Here is a 6,500-nt window from a genome sequence, read left to right as displayed (position 1 = left end):
CAAGTATAAGTGAAAAAGATAAATAAATAAATAATAATCGTTCACGAATAATTCTCAAAAAAATGTGCGGGTGCTAAATAAGTCCCAAACTGTAAAGTCCAGTAATGAACTTGTAGAAGAATCAACTTTCCAAAAACAACTTTCAAAGAAGTGTGTACTCTTCATACATGCATCACCACCACCACGGTGAAACTGGGGAGGCTTACCGGAAGACTTGGACTTAATCAGGCGTATGCCCCCCAAGTCATGTAGGCTTATATATGGAAATTACCCAATAGGTGTAGATACTCCACAAACTCAGCTTGCACTACCAGGTCAAATAGGTTAGAAGTTCGTTAATATCCAATGAGAGATGAGGTAATAGTCTCGTACATAGAACCGTAAAAAGCAAAAGCCCAACATAGCGTAATATCATCACGGAATTTTTTTTAATGAATAGGCATAAAAAAAATCACATTTTGAAGCTATCAAAAACGGCACGTACATGAATGGAGAAACAGCGATATCTGTAGCGGAGTCCACCCAATGCGTTTCGACTACGGAGTCGTCATCTGGGGGCAATGTAATGAACCTTGCAGTCAGTGAATTGCTAGATACGAGTTAAACATAGTACACGTGTTACATATATGCGTCCTATTCCGGGGCTGGCTGTGTTTTGCAGTGACACTTCAGGAAGGAATCAAAATGTAATCAACCCGTCATTGACATTGTTCATTTATTGACGGTCCAAACAAAGTCACTCTATGCATTAAATTTCTATATTCAAAGCTAGTAGCACTCAAACTATTTGGAAAGTGTCTATGTTATAAGGCACATTGATACATGTGGGACATTTGCAGCATGCATAAAAAAGTGTAACGCATAACAGGATCTCAATATATGCTTGGTAATAGAGGCTCCTCATCCGATATCTGTTATACGTGAGTTTATTGTTTGTTTTAATGTATATAGTTAGTTGCAAGATGTAATTAGTATCTATGTGGATTTTGGTTAATGTGTGTCTGATGCACTTTAGAATCGGTTTTTAGTGAGTCATTTGACTGGGTAATTTTAGACATTTTTGGCACTTGATGTAGTACAATAAACTTGTTGGATTAATTTAACCACTTGCCTACTGGGCACTTAAACCGCCCCCTCCTGCCCAGACCAATTTTCAGCTTTCGGTGCTCTCACACTTTGAATGACAATTACTCACTCATGCAACACTGTACCCAAATTAATTTTTTTTTCCTTTTTTTCCCACAAATAGAGCTTTCTTTTGGTGGTATTTGATCACCTCTGGGTTTTTTATTTTTTGCGCTATAAATGAAAAAAGACTGAAATTTTTTTAAACAAAACCTAATTTTTCTTTGTTTCTGTGATAAAATTATGCAAATTATTAATTTTTCTTCATAAATTTTGGCCACAATTTATACTGCTACATATCTTTGGTAAAAATAACCCAAATTAGTGGATATTATTTGGTCTTTGTGAAAGTAAAGGCCCATACACACGATCAGACTTTTTGACAACAAACATGCAAATTAGCTGTTTTGGAGCAACATCCGACCGTGTGTACACTCCATCAGACTAACTTTCTCGGTTTTCATCTGACTTTTGTTGGCTGTGCGAACGGACAAACTTTCTGGCAACAAAAGTCCGATGGAGCAAAGTCTGATCGTGTGTACAGAAAACCATAGGTCTTTTGTACAAAGTACAAACAGGCATGCTCAGAACCAATGCAAAAGATCAGACAACAATACAGAAGTTGACCAAAGGTGGCGGTAAAGAGCAGAAAAAACACCTGATTTGGTGAAAGTTGGCTGAAAAAGTCCTGCTGTGTGTATGCAATACAAGTTCAGGGCCGACGCCCTTTGTACAAAAATCCAAGGGAAAGTTTGTACAAAGTCCTATCGTGTGTATGAGGCTTTAGAGAGTCTACAAGCTGTGGTACGAATCATACAAAATTGATCACACCTGATGTACTGGTGGCCTATCTCATTTCTTGTGACCCGAACAAGTCAGGAAAGTACAAATACCCCCCAAATGACCCCTTTTTTGAAAGTAGACATTCCAAGGTAGTTAATAAGAGGCATGGGGAGCTTTTTGATGTTGTCATTTTTTCCCACAATTCTTTGCCAGATAAAGATTTTTTATTTTTTTTCCACAAAATTGTCATTGTAATAGGTTATTTCTCTCACATGGCATGTGTATACCACAAATGACACCCCAAAATAAATTCTGCTACTCCTCCTGAGTATTACGATACCACATGTGGGACTTTTCCACAACCTAGCCACTTAGAGAGGCCCAACATGTAGGGAGCGCCGTCACGTGTTCTAGGAGCATAAATTACACATCTAAATGGTTGACTACCTATTACACTTTTGAAGGCCCTGGAGCACCAGGCACTGATGTGGCACTGATGACAGATGGCACTGAAACGTGGCACTAATGACACGTGACACTTATGTGGCACTGATGACAGATGGCACTAATGACACGACACTGATGACAGATGGCACTAATATGTGGCACTGACAGATGGCACTTATACGTGGCACTGATGACACATGGCACTAATACGTGGCACTGATGACAGATGGCACTAATACGTGTCACTGATGACGTGACACTAACAGATGGCACGTGGCACTGACAGGTGGCACTGATAACAGATGGCACTAATATGTGGCACTGATGACACGTGACACTGATATGGCACTGATGACAGATGGCACTTATACGTGGCACTGATGACAGATGGCACTGGGGACAAATGGCACTGAGGACAGGTGGCACTGAAAACAGGTGGCAGCGGGGGCAGATGGCACTAACTGGTGGCACTGGGGACAGGTGGCAGTGGGGGCAGATGGCAGCGGGACAGGTGGCAGATGGCAGTTTATTTGACTTTTTTTTTTTTACTTACTTACGGCCGCTGTAGCCGTTCATCTCTTCCTCCTCACATGCTGTCTCTGTGGGAGGAGGGAGAGCAGCGCTGAGAGATGATCTCATATGTTTACATATGAGAGCATCTCTCATTGGACACGCCGATCGCGCTGTAAACGGCCACTGTGATTGGCTGTGTCCAAGGGACACGGCCAACACAGAACTTCCCTGATGCGCGCTCTCAGGAGTGCGAATTGCGGAAGCAAACAGGAGGACGTCCACGGACGCCCTCCCGGCAGGTAGCGTCCGCGCTGTAGGTCTGGTTCTTGAGAGGGAAAGGCTGGAAATTCTCGGGTGTGGGTCAAGAGTGATTTCCACCCTCATGAGCTTGAGAAAGGCAAGCACAAATAAAGTCTAGGGGAAAATATGTACCAAGTTTGTAGAATTTTCATCTTCTATGGGTTATTAGTTCAGAAACCTGGGAATCCAAGATATCCTGGGCTTCCTTGAATCCAGCCTAGATCCATCTCTATCAGCTCTCAGGGCCCAAGTCTCAGCCCTGTTGGCCTTCCCTGGAACATCATGGGCCTTTCACCCTCTAATCCGGCAGTTCTTCCATGGGGCTGCAAGACTCAGGCCCCAAAGAAAGCCGAGATTCTCCAAGTGGGATTTTCCTCTTGTCCTTGACTCACTGACTGGTCTCAGTACCAAGGGATCCGCTCCGCTTTCCATCAAAGCCCTTTCTGCAAAAGTCACTTTCCTAGTTGCCATTACTTCAGCCAAAAGGGTCTCTGAGATAGGGTCCTTAGGTCATAACGAACCATTTCTGACTTTCTTCCCGGATCAGTTGGTCCTTATCCCTATGCTCGGCTCAAACCCGAAAGTTACATCAGTGTTTAATGAGAACCAAAAAATTGTCGTACCTACATTCAGGGCCCCAGGGTCCACTGAAGCTCAACCTCTGGTTGTGGGGGAAATACTGAAGGAATACCTGCAAGTCACTTCCTCCTTTAGACGTTCTAAATGTTTATCCTGCACTCCCGCAATAACAAAAGCGAGCTTCGACCAGAACGATCACGGCCAGGTTCATCCAATTTACCCAGCAGGCTTATAGGGCTAAGGACTTGGATCCTCCAGAGGTGGTGGTGGCTCATTCTACCAGGGGTTTGGTGGCTTCCTGGGCAGCAGCCCAGCATGTGGCTCCAGATGTCATCTGCAAAGCAGCCTTATGGGCCTCCAGTAATACTTTTATGTCACAATATTGCATAGAACCTGCTTCTCTATCAGCTGTGAACTTTGATTTAGGAATCCTGTCAGTTGACGGGGCAAATTAAATTTCTTTTTGATACCCGCCTGTGTGGTTTGGCTAGTTATTTCCTACATGTAGACTGCCATGGAGTCTGTCAAGAAAACTCAAAATTTCCTATCAGATACTTACCGTAATTTTCCTTTCCCGATGGACTCCATGGCACACGGAGTTCCCACCCATTGGTTAAGAGTTGGCTAGTTACGGAACGCAGTCTCTGGCTGTGAGCTCAAATTTATGGGAGTGGGGTCCTATAGCATTGGAGAGGAGGCAGGGTTAACCCATACATAGACTGCCATGGAGTCCATCAGGAAAGGAAATTATGGTATTTAATAGGAAAGTTTCCGTTTTCTTCTAACTTCAAATTGTGGCCACATGTCCTCTTCAGGGAGCTTAGAGCAAACATTTTATTTCAGTTACTGAAGTCACCTTTGATATATTTTTACATGGTAATTATATTGCCTCTCCTTCAGAGTGAATAATTTATTCTATGTTATGGATCCTCATAGCTGAGGTCCTCCATCCCCCATAGCCGAGTTCCCCCATTCCCCATAGCCGAGCTGCTCCATCCCGCATAGCTGATCACCTCCAATCCTCATAGCTGAGGTCCTCCATCCCCCATTGCTGAACTTCCCCATCCCCCATAGCTGATCTCCTCCATAGCTGAGCTCCCTCATCCTTCATAGCTGAGCTTCTCCATCCCTCATAGCTGAGCTCCTCCATTGTTCATAGCTGATCCCCTCCATCCCTCATAGCTGAACTTCTCCATCCCTCATAGCTGAGCTCCTCCACTCCTCCTTTCTGATCTCCTCAATTCCTCATAGCTGATCTCCCCATTCTCTATAGCTGAGCTCCTCCATCCACCCATAGCTAAACTACTCCATCGCTGAGCTCCTCCATTCCTCAAAGCTGATCTCCTCGTTCTCTATGGCTGATCTCCTCCATCCACCCATAGCTAATCTCCTCCATTCTCCATAGCCAAGCACCTGAATCCCCCAAGCTGAGCTCCTTCATCCACCATAGCTGAGATCCTCCATCCCCATAACTGATCTGCTCCATTATCCACAGCGGAAGTGCTCTATTCTCATAGCTGAGCTCCCCCAGCTATGGGAGGAGGACACAGGAGCAGAGAGGAGACAGATAGTGGGCTGCAGATGACGGAGGCACATAAACTGACCACAGTGTCAGGGCTCAGCAGCCATCATACCCCGTGGTCAGTTTACAGAAGGGAGGGGTAAACTGGCAGCATCAGCCAGGTTTTCTAGATGTTACAGGGGGCCAAATGACGCAGGACAAGCACTGTGTAATATAACATGCTTTAAAGTAGCAGGCTCCATTTTTTGGGGGGTTAACACTTTAACCGCTTGCCGACCGCCTCACATAAAAGTATGGTGGCAGATGGGCTCTCCTGCGCTGAATCACATATCTAGTACGTGATCCAGCACTTTCGGTTAGCAGGCGCTGGCTTGTCTTGTGGTTAGTCACAGCACAAGCCGAGCAGGGGGTGCCGGCCAATGATTGACCACCAGCAACCACTGATTGGCAACGATGACAGGACAGAGCTCTGTGAATGTAAACAATACAGAGCTCTGTCCTTTCAGTGGGGATGTGCAGTTTTATTTTTCTCCGCAAAGCAGGATCCCATGCCTAGGGAGGAATATGCCCCCCTATGCATAAGATCCTTATTCCTATGACTAAGCTCCATGGGCGGAGTGAAACATGTTGGGGGTATGGCCTTGTTGGAGCCTGGGCTGAGACTGTCATACACCTTCTTACATAGTTGGTGAAGCTGAAAAAATACACCAAGTCCAACCCATGTGCTTGAAAACAGGGTTTTGCAGAGATGTGCGACTTCCAGGACTTTTCCCGTTTCCATCGGTTGTCTAGAGCTGGGACGAGCTCTGTCCTTGTTTGCACTCCCTGCAGTGTATATAATTAGGGTTTATTTACAGTACCTGGGGGCCCATTACCCATTATTGTTAAATGGAACTTACAGAATAATGGGAACAAGGTTCTTTGCCAGGTGAACCCTGTAGAGGGCATGGGGTTTGCTATGGTTTGGGAGGGGGAAGTCGCACACTCATACCCCTCCTTCCCTGGCCAGCTAGGCTGCATGCTTGGATCAGGGCATGGTATAGATTGGACTTTTTTTCTATACCAAATTTGAAGGGTCTGGTATTACTATGAGGGGACCCCGCACCTTTTTATTTATTTTTTGGTACGGGGTGCCCTTTAAAATTCACCCCAGACCTGAAGGGTCTGGAATTACTATGAGGGGGTCTCACTCAACCCCTTGCCAACTGCGCTATAGCCAAAAGGCGGCTAC

This window comes from Lithobates pipiens, unplaced genomic scaffold, assembly GCF_037356315.1.
Source record: "Lithobates pipiens isolate NorthernLeopardFrog02 unplaced genomic scaffold, aLitPip1_a1.2 Scaffold_18, whole genome shotgun sequence".
In the NCBI taxonomy this organism is placed as follows: Eukaryota; Metazoa; Chordata; class Amphibia; order Anura; family Ranidae; genus Lithobates; species Lithobates pipiens.
Note: the sequence above shows the minus strand (reverse complement) of the source record.